The sequence below is a fragment of the Coenobita brevimanus genome, chromosome 79 (genome assembly GCF_032717465.1).
Source record: "Coenobita brevimanus isolate Jiangsu-jjx chromosome 79, ASM3271746v2, whole genome shotgun sequence".
Classification (NCBI taxonomy): domain Eukaryota; kingdom Metazoa; phylum Arthropoda; class Malacostraca; order Decapoda; family Coenobitidae; genus Coenobita; species Coenobita brevimanus.
Genome location: NC_137032.1, coordinates 5172283 through 5188144, shown reverse-complemented (window position 1 = coordinate 5188144; position 15862 = coordinate 5172283). Strand labels below are relative to the sequence as shown.

General features: G+C 42.1%; 1 pseudogene; it reads right to left on the bottom strand.

Moving 5' to 3' along the window:
• Positions 1–13: 13 nt before the first annotated feature.
• On the bottom strand, positions 14–15030 carry LOC145408981 (GTPase Era, mitochondrial-like; annotated as a pseudogene).
• Between the last annotated feature and the right edge of the window lie 832 nt (positions 15031–15862).

Below are 15862 nucleotides of genomic sequence, written 5' to 3'. Positions count from 1 at the left end.
AAGCAAAGGCCAATTACGCCATATACTAATTCGGGTGTAATTAATTTGCTTATAGAAAAAATTACAACCTTGGGAATTGCCAGCTTTGGGGGCTACTGCTCTCTCTCTCTCTCTCTCTCTCTCTCTCTCTCTCTCTCTCTCTCTCTCTCTCTCTCTCTCTCTCTCTCTCTCTCTCTCTCTCTCTCAGCAAACGGCATCTTGTTTAACGCGTGCACTCTAATCCCAAGCCCCTCTGCCTTGGTTGGTGGCTATGTGTGGTCAGACTGGAGAATCGATGTGACAATACTCCTTTTACTCTAACCTGGCTTAAAACTGTTATTCTATATACAATACTGAGTTGTACCAATAGATTAACGCTAAAATATAATGCTAGTCACAGAAGCGCTATGGAAAGGATGCAGACCCGAGGCGTTGTCATTCTCTGCCAAGCTGCTGTGTGAAGCCGCAAAAGGACGATAATCTGGCCCAAGGCAGTAAAACAGCTATAGACCCAAGGAGACTCATTCCTAGCTCATAAAAGACTTACTGAATTTTGCGTAACCAAGACTAAGTACAGGATTAAAGTTACGGGAATGGCCTTGGTTCTGTGAGGTGAAGGCAAACGGATTTTTTGTAACCAAGGAGACTCATTCTTACCTTATAGAGAAGGGGTTTAGGAGTTGTGCAGTGTGTGTGTGTGTGTGTGTGTGTGTGTGTGTGTGTGTGTGTGTGTGTGTGTGTGTGTGTGTGTGTGTGTGTGTGTGTGTGTGTGTGTGTGAGAGAGAGAGAGAGAGAAAAAAAAAAAAAACACTAACCATAGCGGGGATACTGGGTGGCTGAGCTGCATCGTTGTCAGGCTTGTGGCTCTGTTGCTGATTTTCTCCCAAACCATTCCCCAGTCCGTCCTTCAGCTCCGTCGAGTCGAAGGCGGGGTTGTCCATTCCCTATTTACAATTTACACATTAATATGGATTTGGAGGCATCAACTGTTTCATCATCATCATCATCATCGTCATCATCATCGTCATCATCATCATCATCATTCCTTGCTTACAGTCATCATCATCATCATCATCATCATCATCATTTTTTGTTTACAGTTATCATCATCATCATCATCATTCCATGTTTACAGTCATCATCATCGTCGTTCCCTGTTTACTATTATCATCACCACCATCATCATCATCATTCCCTGTTTACTATCATCATCATCATCATCATCATCATCATTCCCTGTTTGCAGTTTACATGTTAGTATAGACTCAGAGGCATGAACTGTTTCATTATCATCATCATCATCATCATCATCATCATTCCCTGTTTATAATTTACATGTTTGTATAGACTCAGAGGCATAAACTGTTTCATTATCATCATCATCATCATCACCACCCTAGCCCTAATTCCCACTTAAAGTATATTGTGATGTAGGAGTCAGAAGCTAAAATAAGAGAAATCAAAACAGCAACACAAAAATTTGCAGCATCTCAACTTTCAAAATGCATCATCATCATCATCTGGGCCTCCTTTCCCATCCTAGGGCAGGGTGAGGAGCAGCAACGTCCAGACAGCCCAACTTTACCCAGTCCAATGGGCCACGCTTCCATTCACTCATCATTCCTGGCTCTATGTGATACGCCAAAAACATTCACTACATTCAGTAGCTTCACATAAACGTATCCAGTAGAGTCAATCCCGTCGCTGTCACGTTAAAAAGCGGTGCCAAATCCCTGATCATGCACTTCTCACAATATTCATCCAGCCAGCTCAATCTCTTGTGAGTCCCCTAGCTTCACCGACTTCCATACCTCTTCCTCACACACTCATCCACCATATCCCTCCATCTTTGGCCTACCTCGCCTCCTCCCTCCTTCATATGCGCTCAGATATACTCTTTTCACCACTCTATTGTTATCCATTCTTCCACATGACCACACTATCTAGGTACACTCTCTTCGATTCTGGTGTCTACAGACTTCCCCACTCCACATCTTTCACGAATCACATTATTTCGTATCCTACCAGTCTCTGTACTCCACATACATTCCTCAGCAGTCCCATCTCCACTACTCTCACTCTTGAATTTTCATTTTCATGCCGCATCATAGAGTCACACCCATATGTTAAAGTTGGCACTAACACTCCTTCATGTAAGCCTCGTGCTGCTGCTACACTCAAGCCTCTGTTTCATATCAAGGCATTCGTAGCACCAGCTACATTCTTTCCTTGTATCACTCTACTTTCCACTTCTTTTGCACATATTCCTCTCTTTCCTGTCACTGTACCCAGGTATTTGAACTCTCTCACCAGTTCCAGTCTCTCTCCATCCACTGTCGCATCACACTGGGAGTTACCTTCACTCTCAGTAACCATCACTTCACTCTTTTCTACATTTACTCTCAAGGCACGATGCTCACAGACATCAGCAAAACTCTGCGCTAGATTAGTCTACCAAGTTCTTGTCCGGTATTTGCAAGTAGCACTGCATCATCAGCATACAACAAATTTGAGATATTCCATCCATAACCATTCATTACCAACGCCATCCGTCTCTCTATTCCTCGTATTGTTACTTCTTTTATCACCCCATCCATATATATATTGAACAACCATGGGGACATCACACAACCCTGTTGCACGCCCACACCGATCGTGAACCATTCACTTAGACGCCCATTTACCCTCACACATGCTTCACTACCATCATAAAAACTTTTGACGGCACCTAGCAGCTCACCATCTACATCGTACATGCGCAAAACTTTCCACATTCCTTCTCTGTCTACTTTCTCGTATGCTTTTTCCAGATCCATGAATGCCATAAACACTTTATGGTCTTTCTCACAAGCCTTCTCCACTGTCTGTTTTACTGCAAATATTTGATCCACACATCCTCTGCCGCTCTTAAAACCACCCTGTTCATCACTCACTAGGATATCTTTCTCAATAATAATTCTTCCATATACCTTCCCTACCACACTGAGTAAACTAATGCCACGATAATTCTTGCATTCACCTCGCTCACCTTTATTTTTGTACATGGGTACAATCACAGCCTTTTTCCACTTTGCTGGCACAGTTTCACTCATCCATACCTTCATACATATCTTCAACAAGCATTTCATTCCGCTCTCTCCATTAGACTTAATCATCTCTGCATACACCTCATTAACTCCAGCTGCTTTCCCATTTTGCAGCCGCTTCACAGCATTCTTTACCTGTGCGAGTGTCACGTTTCCTGGCACTGCATTCCTTATCTGCACACCCTTAAAACCAATCATGTTTACAGAGGCCCTGCTCCCTTTATTCCCATTCATCAGGCTTTCAAAAGATTCTTTTCATCTGGCCCTTACTTCATCTCCATAGGTTAATAATCTACCACTTACATCCTTCACACATTCACATTTCTTTCCGCTGTCACTTCTACATTTCCGCACCTCTTTCCAGAATAACTTCTTATTTTCAGAGTAATTTGCATTCCTTTTTCTTCCTAGATTATCATATACCTCCTCCTTTTTTCTATTCACTAGTCTCTTTACGTGCTTCTTGCTCTCAGTATATTCAGTTGAACCCCTGTCCTGGAACCGCTCCAGCCACTTCATGTTCTTTTCCCCCACTGTTTTCTTAACCTCTTCGTCCCACCATGCCGTACCTTCTTCTTTGTTGTTACTCTTGCCACACCACACACCGTTTTAACATTCCTAACTAAGGAATCCCTATATGCATTCCACAGGCTGTCCAAATCCATTTCATTCAAATTCACTGATTCTAACTCCTCCCCTATTTTGGTCCTGGATTCATCTGCCATTTCTTTGATCCTCAGCTTCTCAACTTTCAGTCTGTCTCCCTGACTGCTCCTCTCTTTCCTCTAGCATACCACAATCATATGATCTGACAGATCTCCACATCGTTCTCTCACGGCCCTTGTATCAGCAATCATTCCCAGCATAGACCTCTCTACGAGCACGTAATCAATCAGGCTCCTTTCAACACGATCCCCGTTCCCTCTATACCATGCATATTTATGTGCATCTTTGTTTGAAATACGAGTTACAAATGCACAACCTTCTTTCCTAACACATATCCTTCAGTCGCTTCCCATTATCATTTTCTTCTGGTACTCCATTACAACTCATTATGTCATCCTCCGGACCAGTGCCTACTCTTCCATTCACATCGCCCATTGCGATCACTTTGTAGCTCCTGGGTATTTCTCTCACTGCTCCATCCAGCTCATTGCAATCTCTCTCTCTCTCTCTCTCTCTCTCTCTCTCTCTCTCTCACTCCTGTCATCACACGGTGCATACGCTACAATTACAGCCACTTTCACCTTCTCAAACTTGAACTTGACATACATTCATCTCGAGCTGACACATTTGTAATCTCTCATTCCACTGTGGCACACCTCACTCATCAGCAGAGCAACTCCTTCCTTGCATCTTCCTCGCCCATTCATGCCCGATCTTACACATTTCACACTCTCCCACTCCCCCACTTTACACCCTTTTATCTTTGTTTCACACATTGCCATATCTCACACTCTTGAACACATTCACAACTTCCACCCTCTTGGTCCCCTCATTCACAACTCTCACATTCCACATGACCATGCGAATCTGCCCATATGGCTTGGGTCCTGGGCAGGCATTGAACCCTCCGAGGCTCTCATAAACACTTGATTTTAGATTGGGGAATTTGAGGGACACTTAACCCGCCCAAAAACCCCGGTTATATGGTTACCACCCACCGTTGTATGTGGTTTCCTGGGTACAGGAAACCATTTGGCATGTCACTCAGTGTAGAGACCATAAGGCAACCCTACTGTACATTGAGTGAGTGGAAGATGGGCGCCCCCATCCACCACATAATCCTTAAAAAAAAAAAAAAAAAAAAAAATACAAGTCTTGATATTTCACCTTTTATGACATGCTGTTTTGTTGTTAGGTTCACAGTACACTAAATTACAGAATAATAATTTACTGGAACTCTATTGCTACCTTTAAAACTAATTTCATTTCCACCAATTTACAGTACCAAATGTTGATATAAGCAGTCCTTACGTTAAGTAAGGGTTGTGTTCCAAGATACCACAACTCTTCCAAGCAACTGTTCGTGCCAGTTGGAAGAAAATGGCATATCAGCTTTATTGGGTAATCATCGTCAACGCCCTGCCTCTTTTTCCCACCTCACAACTTGGGTCAGGTAGGGGGAGAGAGAAAATTTTAAGCAAAAAAAAAAGTAGCAGAACTAATCAGCAGTACATCCAGTGAAATTCATGGCTATACCATCATTTAATTCCGCAATTCACGGTGGACCCAATAACAAAAAGGATTATATATACTGTATATAACAGGTGACACAACAGGGACTTACAGTATTTTGGAAGAAACCCGTGCCTCATAATGTGGGTAATGTGAGTACTTTCTGGCTTATTACTAATAGGCCTTGGTCGTCTTGAGCATGGGGTACCCAACATTGATGCGGAGCCTAACTTTTATTCTGAAGGTGTTGCGTAGCTCCTGCTCTGCCTCCCTGGCCACTCACCCCACAGAACCATCCCCTATCACCAGCCGCTGCAATCCTCGCTTCCTGCACCCCACAGGCACCACCAAGTTCACCACCTTTGACGGTGGGAGGTCCCAGTACTCAATGGAATAGTAAAGGGTGTAAGGCATCTCTTTTGCGAAAACATCCAGGAACTTCTCTCGTACTGTTATCAGGGCAAACTGCTGAGGGTTCTGATCTGTAACTACCTTTCGGTTGAAGATCCAGGGTCCAGGGCAAGCTGAGGACAGGAGAAAATCTCGAACATCATCCACCCCCAAGCCACCCAAGGCTGAAATCATGAACACTTCACGGAATCCCGACCACGACTTTCGATTTGCCAAGCTACCCTGCAATTTCTGCTCCATTAATGGTGTTTGTCTCTCCAACAATGCACCCTTGTTGGCAACACAGTCCCTTGTACTGATATCACATGTGCTGTCCCCACTCACTCCAGCATCTCTCATTTCGTTAACAACATCACTCAACCCAATGTCACCCTCTCCTGTCATGTTATCGGTGGCACTTTTTCTAATGTCAGTTTCCCAGTTCTCCATTTCTCCAATTCTGTCTTCACACCCAGCATTCTCCGCCAAACTATGATGAATATTTACAAACATATTGTTTCGTTCCATTTTCTGGTCCAACAATAGTGCTTTTCTAGGTAGTGATTCTTTATTTAACTTTTCAATTTTTTTAGTTTGTGAGATTTCTTTCCTTCAACCATGCCTTCAGTTAAATTTCGTGTTATGTCTAACAAGTTTGCGTAGACTTCGTCTTGTCATCTTTATTAAGCAGGAGGATGCTGGGTATGAATGGATAGATTGTAAGGAGACGAATCACTCTGGGGTGGAGGTAGCTGCGTGTGAAGTGGTTTGAGGCGTCATATATACTGGCCACCATGTCAGACTCTTGCAGGGACAACTTGGGCTCTGTCACGAATCAATCCGCGACATTTCCCTTTTGTGAGAAGCCACGAACTATTAGTGGAAAACTCACTGCATATCGCTCAGCTAACCGTTTCTCCCTCCATTTCGGGGTACACTTTTCAAAACATTCGTCACTGTTTTCAAAAGTGACCGATTTAATGCACGTCATTAAGTGCTGTACTGAGCGATACTATTGTTCTTTATTGTTCGTCTCTGCTTGCCTCTGACCGTTAGAAAATGCGGCCACTGCTCCCTTTTGTTCCCACGACTTATTCAGTCGAGTGTTTGTTGTGACGGAGGAAGGTCCTGTGCTCCAAGAAGTGTGAGAGGTCGCTAGCACCCAAGCTCCACTGAGACAGTTAATCCAGTCCTCCCACCCCGGGTGATACATAGCATTCATCGACCGGTATTTCCTTTTTGTAATCCTAGTTTAAGAGTTTAATTAAGGTGTTTTTCCTAGGTGTAAGTATTTAGCTTTTGTGCGAGTGAGTGAGTGCGTCTCATTGATTTGATTTGAAATGTAACGTTAAATTTATTTTTTGTAATTAATAAATTTAACAGTTCTTTTCCTTGAGCTTAATGTAAAGTAAACTCTTGTTTCATTTCTCCGTAATTAAGCTTATTTCCCACATAGCTCCTAGCTTGCATAGACGTTTTACTATTCATAACTGGTACTTAGACCAGTCTTGTATTAACTTAAAATCCGTTGTGCCACCTAGGAGTTAATGCATCAGCAAGGACCTGATATTATTATTAGTATTAGTTATTTATTGTCAGGGGTGAAGTAACTTTCTCCAGAGGCTAACAGTACTAATTCAGCAATTGTGAGTAATTAGTCTCTGCTGTGTACTGTTGAGAAAGTTTGTAAATTCTCGTTCTGAGAGAATCGTGCGAAGCAGGCCAGCGTAAAGTAATCGTTGTTTGATTTAGTAAGACAATCATTGTCCCTGCTCTTCAATATTATTGAATATTATTATCAATTTAAATAACATTTAACCATTTATTTCAAAATTACCGTGATATTATAAAAACCCCGTGACAATTGGCGACCTCATTGCAGGATATTAACTCCTAGCTCTAAAGCTATTCACGAGATAGTGCTCACTCATTCATATTTAGGTATTTATAATTAAAGTTTATAGGCACAAGTTTACTGGTGTTTACCGTTGATTTAGCAAGTGAATTTGTGCTTTATTAATCAATAGAGTACTTAACTCTAGTTTATTCTTGGTAACGCCAGACGATTTTATTCGCTCCTGGGAAGTCGGCGTACCCATTGTGTTTATTATTGAGTCTTCCCAGTCATTTACATTTTTTATTTATCTTTGCCAGTTAACTAGATAAGACTGGTCACCACTAGCTTGTGTCTGTATTCTTTATTTGTGTTATTAGCATTCGTTTGCGAAGCAGTCAGTGCTCAGTTTTGTTTGCTTAATAAATTGGCGCCATGGCAGCCAGTGCTTATGTACAGGAAGCCAAAGATATGGGTCTCACTGACCCAGAGAAAATACAGAGTTACGTTCTCTCACGGTTTAATTACGAGCAAGAACGTGAGAAAGATGCTCGTGAACGTGAGCGAGAACAGCGCGAATACGAGCGAGAACAGCGCGAATACGAGCGACAACAGCGCGAACACGAGCTAGTACAAGAGCGAGAACAGCGCGAATACGAGCGTGAACAGCGAGACAAAGAACGAGAACACGAACGTGCCGAGCGAGAAGCACGCGAGAAACATGAACTTGAAGTGCTGAAGCTCAAGCGAGATTCCTTGGCTTCAGACACGTCTGGTGCAGTTGGTCCAAGCTCCACGAGCGTTCTCCCTGCACATGTCCTGGCGACCCCACGCATCAAGCTTCCTTCATACAAGGAAAGCGAGCGAATCGAGCCGTACATGGCTCGTTTTGAGGACATGGCAGACATGTATCAACTGGATGAGGCAGCTAAGCGGCTTCAGTTTCTTAGCCTATTTGAGGGCCCTGCCCTCGATATTCTCCACAGAATTCGTGGAGACAATCTCACAAATGAGATGATGAAAGCTGCACTCATTAAGGTGTATGGTCTCACAGTAGACGATGCCAAAGTTCAGTTCATGCGAGCTCGTCTCCAAGACAAGGAGACAGCTGTTCAGTTCCTTGATCGTCTCACAGCTTACTTAAATGAGTGGATGGAGAAAGATGAAACTCCTTCCACGCGTGAGGGGATAATTGACCTTATGCTGCGTACACAGCTAGAGAGGTCGTGGCCTGCTGAGCTCATAGCACAGTTTAAGATCTGCCAGGTGAAAGATGCCAGCCAAATGGCAGAGAAGGCTGACGCATTCTTTACTGCATACGGGTATCAAACTCGCAAGCAGCAAAACACCTGGAACAGAAAACCTGACAAGTCTGGGAAGCCGTCTCAGACTGAATCCCAGCACCAAGGCCATTCTCAGAGTAATGGTCAAGGTCCAAAACCGCAGTGGAAGGACCAGGGGCAAAACACTCAGAAACCTGAGTGGAAGAGGTACAACAAGTACCCTAACCAGCAGCAGTATCAGCCACGCAACCGACCGTCGGGACAAAGTTTTTCACCACCAGCTCAAAAGAGGCAGGAAGCGAATGCAGCCTTCATTCCTCAGCAGCAGCATGGTGGTCACGTCCCTACCAGTATGGGTACTTCCCCACAGTTCACTAGTCCCACAGTGACAGTGAACCCCCCTCCACAGATGGCCAATGTTCCATCTTCCCAATATAACCCTCAAGGCACAATGTTTGCCACATCAGTTCAGCAGCCTCATGAGTGGCTATCTGCTTCCTCCACAGGCCCTCCCACAGGTGACAGTACCTTCCTTGTTCAGCCAGGGTTTGTGGGAGACATTCCTGTGAAGGTCCTGAGAGACAATGGTTCCTCAGGTTGCTCTGTTAAGCAGAGTTTAGTTCGGCCTGAGCAGTATACAGGTCGACAGATCCATGCAAAGCTTATTGATGGATCAGTGAGATTGTTCCCTGAGGCATGTATCCAGGTGGCATCTCCATTTTATACTGGTACGACACTTGCAGTTGTCATGCCAGAGCCTCTATTTGACTTTATAGTAGGCAATATTCAAGGAGCCAAGGATAGTTGCTCCGATGATGACGCTACTCAGATTTCGGCTGCTGCGGTAACACGAGCCATGACTGAGGCTCTAGACTGTGTCACCCCAGTGATCATTGAATCGCCGCAAGATCTGATGTGTGGTCAACTTGTTGTGCAAGAACAACATTCTGACCCGACACTTGCTGCCGTGCGGAACAAACAAAAGGGTCGAGTGATTAAGTGTTCACGGGGAGGTCGAGCCAAGTTCCTTCATAAACAAGGACGGCTCTACGGTGAGTCACGAACACCCGAGGGCGAGGTTCGACTGCAGTTTGTCGTTCCCGCCAAGCACCGACTAGCAGTGTTACAATGGGATCATTGTTCAGCCTCAGGAGGTCACGTGGGCAAAAGGAAGACCCAGGGCCGTATCCGAGCTGACTTTTTCTGGCCAGGGATGGGACGAGACATAGATAGTTTTGTCCGTTCCTGTAGTGTGTGCCAAAGTATCACCACTAATCAGGGACATGCCCTTCCTGTGCCATTTGTAATCACACCCATAATCTCTGAGACAGTTGAGAGACAGGGTAGTGGTGAAGTGGGTGCAGACCTGACGTCTCGCCCATTGGCCCCACAGGACACATTATGTCCAGGCCTGTACATACATATTATGTACCGTAAGTTAAGGGGGAAGTTGAGAGGCGACTTGAGGCTATGGAAGACCCAAGTTTGCACAAGGATTCTCAGCTTCCCGTTACTAATATAAGTATTGTACTGTAGGTTAAGGGGGAAGTGAGAATTCCGCAGAGGCGACTTGAGGCTATGGAAGACCCAAGTTTGCACAAGGATTCTCAGCTTCCCGATATTAATATAAGAACTTTAGGTTAAGGCACAGGTTGAGGACCCGTGTGCAGTTCGAGGCTATGGAAGACCCGAGTTTGCACAAGGATTCTCAACTTGCTGACACTAATCGTGTGCTAAAATTAATGGCGACCTCGAGTGTACTTTTCGTAGCATGTACTGATTGCTAGGCAGAGAGAGTAATTGTAACGTAATAAGAATTTTGTCTCATTGACACTTTTGATGCTCCACCTTAATTGGTTTTGCAGGTTCAGCAATGGGTGTAGAAGTTTTGCTGTGCGGACCAGCTGATCGTCTGCCGCACGCTGCCGCCTCTTCTCCTCTGCCTTCATCGTCGCCATATTATTATTTGCTGTGTCATTTTACACGTAGGTACAGTTACACTACAACTGTCACACCTACACCGTGTATTACATACATCACACTACACAACAATTAGTTGTCAGTGTAAATGTAGCGACTTTTCGCTCAGTTTGACCTGAGTACAGGATTTTCACCGTCGTCACGGAGTTTTTCCCTCAAGCTTGCTTCTATTAACGTAAATACGAGGTTTTTTTGCTCACTGGCGACTGCGACTTTCTCCTGTAGCAGGATAGCACACACACCACAGTGTGAATCTTGTGCGAATGACTTAGGATGTGTACATATATATATATATATATATCCACAAATTTTTTCCCATAAGGAAAAAATTTAACTTTGTAAGGGCGTAATGTCACGAATCAATCCGCGACATTTCCCTTTTGTGAGAAGCCACGAACTATTAGTGGAAAACTCACTGCATATCGCTCAGCTAACCGTTTCTCCCTCCATTTCGGGGTACACTTTTCAAAACATTCGTCACTGTTTTCAAAAGTGACCGATTTAATGCACGTCATTAAGTGCTGTACTGAGCGATACTATTGTTCTTTATTGTTCGTCTCTGCTTGCCTCTGACCGTTAGAAAATGCGGCCACTGCTCCCTTTTGTTCCCACGACTTATTCAGTCGAGTGTTTGTTGTGACGGAGGAAGGTCCTGTGCTCCAAGAAGTGTGAGAGGTCACTAGCACCCAAGCTCCACTGAGACAGTTAATCCAGTCCTCCCACCCCGGGTGATACATAGCATTCATCGACCGGTATTTCCTTTTTGTAATCCTAGTTTAAGAGTTTAATTAAGGTGTTTTTCCTAGGCGTAAGTATTTAGCTTCTGTGCAAGTGAGTGAGTGCGTCTCATTGATTTGATTTGAAATGTAACGTTAAATTTATTTTTTGTAATTAATAAATTTAACTTCTTTTCCTTGAGCTTAATGTAAAGTAAACTCTTGTTTCATTTCTCCGTAATTAAACTTATTTCCCACATAGCTCCTAGCTTGCATAGACGTTTTACTATTCATAACTGGTACTTAGACCAGTCTTGTATTAACTTAAAATCCGTTGTGCCACCTAGGAGTTAATGCATCAGCAAGGACCTGATATTATTATTAGTATTAGTTATTTATTGTCAGGGGTGAAGTAACTTTCTCCAGAGGCTAACAGTACTAATTCAGCAATTGTGAGTAATTAGTCTCTGCTGTGTACTGTTGAGAAAGTTTGTAAATTCTCGTTCTGAGAGAATCGTGCGAAGCAGGCCAGCGTAAAGTAATCGTTGTTTGATTTAGTAAGACAATCATTGTCCCTGCTCTTCAATATTATTGAATATTATTATCAATTTAAATAACATTTAACCATTTATTTCACAATTACCGTGATATTATAAAAACCCCGTGACAGGCTCCTTTAGCAGATTCCGTTTCAACCCGTATTTAATGATCTCAGGTGTGACGAGGCCGGGAGTATCAAGGAAGACCACCTGCGTGTTGCCATCGTTGAGCCCCGCCCTATCATTCATCCGGGTTGTGTGTACCTTGGATAACACACTCACCACCCTTCAGTTAAGCAGTGTGTTGATGAAAGTATTCTTGCCAGCATTAGGGACACTCACCACTGCCACTTAAAAATTTACGATGCGAGAATTGGGAGGGGTGTTGACCTCTCCTAATAAGGCTCCAAGCTCCTCCATTGTCCGAGGGTGGTACTCGCTGGTATGCATCTTCCCAAACATCCCTGTCTTCCTCCTCTTCAGATGTACCGGTAGAAACGGTGCGATGCACTGCCACCAGCCAGGCACGGTGACCTTACCTGCCTACACATCTTATCAGTGACCACATCACTTCTCGTCAAAATGTGGAGTTACCTTAGTGCATCCTTTGCCAGTGATGTCACAGTAACCACTGAAGCAAATTTCCTCCACCTGTACTGATAATCTTTAATGCGTTCTCACACTTCCCACAGTACTCTTGGTTCTTCTTGGTGTTGAGAAGACTTTCAACTGCAAGGAATTCATACGAGCCCACCCACAGGCACACGAAAGAAATTCCACAGTACTCGAACCAGGACCACCAAGCAGACGAACTTAGTCTAGTGTGTTTACATCAGAATGCAAATAAATAAGTAAACAAAGAAAGCTAATTATGTATCTCAGTTAATCTAGCTTCAACTAAACTGTTTTAATACAACTATGTTTAAAAATGTGAATTATTTACCATTTGTCTTTTTCATTCCATCAAAACAATATCATAGTTTTCTTAATGTATTTTCCTTTGCTTGTGCCAAATAGTTATACTTCATCATCATGATCATGATCATCTTCATCATCATCTTCATCTTAACCACCACCATCATCATCATCATCATCATCATCATCATCACAATGATCATCATCATTATCATCATCACAATGATCATCATCATCATTATCATCATATTACCACCATCATCATCATCATCATCATCATCATCATCATCATCATCATCATCATCATCTAATTCTAGATCATCATCAACCAGACCTCTCTTGTCACCAATGGATAGGGTGAGGTAGGATCCAGACCGCAACCAAAAAAAAAAAAAAAAAAAAAAAAAAAAAAAAAAAACGAGAAAACTAGCCAAAAATATATCGAATTAAACGGGCCACACTCTCATCCACTCACTATTCAAGCCCCTGAATTACTGACTCCACCCCACAGGCATTTAAATTTCGTTGCATCATTTGAACCACTTCACCCCACTGGCATATATATATATATATATATATATATATATATATATATATATATATATATATATATATATATATATATATATATATGTATGTATATATATATATATATATATATATATATATAAATATATATATATATATATATATATATATATATATATATATATATATATATATATATATATATATATATATAATCTTCTTGCCTTCAGACGATTTAGTTCAGGGCACCATTTGTAGTGACAAAGGAAAAAAAAAAAAAGTCTCCACATCATGATTTTTCTCCCTTAATATAATAATCTGATAATAATAATAATAACAATAACAATAATCATCATCATCATCATAACAGTAATAAAAATAATAATAATCATCATCATCATCATCATCACTGTCATCATCTAATCCTGTGTTGCCCATGAGGACCGTAGGATACCGGGGCTAGGCAAGTTGATCCTGGCATTTAAGATGAGAATGACCAGCCTCACTCATCCCTGAGTAGCATGACGTGAGCCAAGCATGAGCAATAAACCCCAACCACCCCTTGGATATAATGCTGTACCAATTCAGTCCGATTGGAGCACACAATAATAATAATAATAATTCGTAATAAATTCAAATATACCACAGGATTTTCGAAGTTAAATCAGTTATAAACAAATTACTGAGAAAATCACTAAAGCCAAGTTGTAACGATTTATGTATTTAATTTAACAAAAGGAAATGTAATATCAAAGCAATTTTCATGCAATATTATTCTTTTTTTAACGCAGTCTTTCTTAGTTTTATGAAAGTGATCCATGTCGATACTTTCAACTTTGTAGCCTGAGCAAGCATTTAGTTCACTAAAAAATCGTTTAGGTCATCATGGGAGACAGAACCCTATTATTAACACCGAGAACCACCAGTTTTTGACGACAAATTCTGAACCATGCAATAACGATAGATGTCTGACCTTTCTGCATCGTTGTCGACTGCGCAGTGTAATGTGGGATGCAGGCCAGTGATATTTAACAAGATCAAGCACACACACACAGCGCATACCTCCTCCAGCTCCTATACCAGACAACTCAGATCACAACCAAAATTTCACAAACTCATCCTTAGCCCATCATCCACAGATCCACAAAATTTACTGAAAGCCATGAGTGACTTTCTGAGATGTAGAAAAAAAGAATCTTGGACAGGGACTCTAACTCCGTTCACCATCAAAATTTAATAAACTCTTCCTTAACCTGTGACCCACACATCCACAAAATTTCACTATAATCCATCTATAACTTTTTGACATATATTGTGGACGGACAGACATACAGACAGACAAACAGGAGTGACAACATAATCTCCTCCGACTTCGGTGGCGGAGGTAATTACAGGTGTTCTATAAATGACCATCAAGAACTAGGGGCTTGGCATACACCCAGGCGCACTCAATTTGAATATTATGGGCGAGAGACTCACCCACAGAGGACTCATCCACTTCAGCACGGGGGTGGCGTCCGTGGTGTAATCGGAAACGCACTTGGCTCGCTTCTGAGAGGCTCCGGGTTCGGTTCCCAGGCCAACCTTGAGGTCTTTGGGCATTGTTCTCCTTTAGCCCAGCCTGTTCGTACCTAAAAATGAATATTTTAATGCAAAGAAGAAAGAACCAAAGGCCAGATTGTAAATATTGTAAATTGGACGGTGTTTTATTGTAGTCTGAGCGAAGATGTGGGTGGTTTTACTCGGCTCAGGGGGTATATCTCGTTGCGACGTGGTTAGAGACAATATTAACTCTTGAGAATGTTTTTCCCAGATGTTATTTTCGCAGCTACCAGGTGATATGCATTTCGTTTTTCCTTGGTACGTCCAGTCGATTTTTTACAAACCTAGGATTGATCTCTTGTATGGAAGGGGTTAATGAAGACTATATTCAGCTTCTCAATTCTTATATTCTCTCCTGAGCAGAAGAAAAGCATCTACGAGTAGCTGGACTATAGTGAGGAATAAGTCCCTGATAACAAGGGGTTACGGGCATTGTAACTAGTCACTTGTAAGTTTTGAGATATAAGGAAATTGATAATATCGACATTTATAATATTGGTAGCATTAGCAAAAACAGTTTTTATTGTAAAAAAAAAATATCGTGTGATAATAGCTTACATATTATATTGCTTACGTGCTAAACTATGTTATGTTTCCATTTTGCCCTAATTAGGAAGTACGATATCGAACACCTTTCATCTGTTCAGTGTTCAAGAAATTGCCCATTATTTTCCGTACTTATGGCTAAATCAAAGCTTAACTTTGTTCAGCAAGTACTTGATATTATGCCAAAGCTATTTTCACATTATATTAAATTTGTCTGTTTCAAACACGATTTATGGCGATACTACGAAGTTTATCAATGTTGATATTTTGAGTTTCTCCTAGCCTA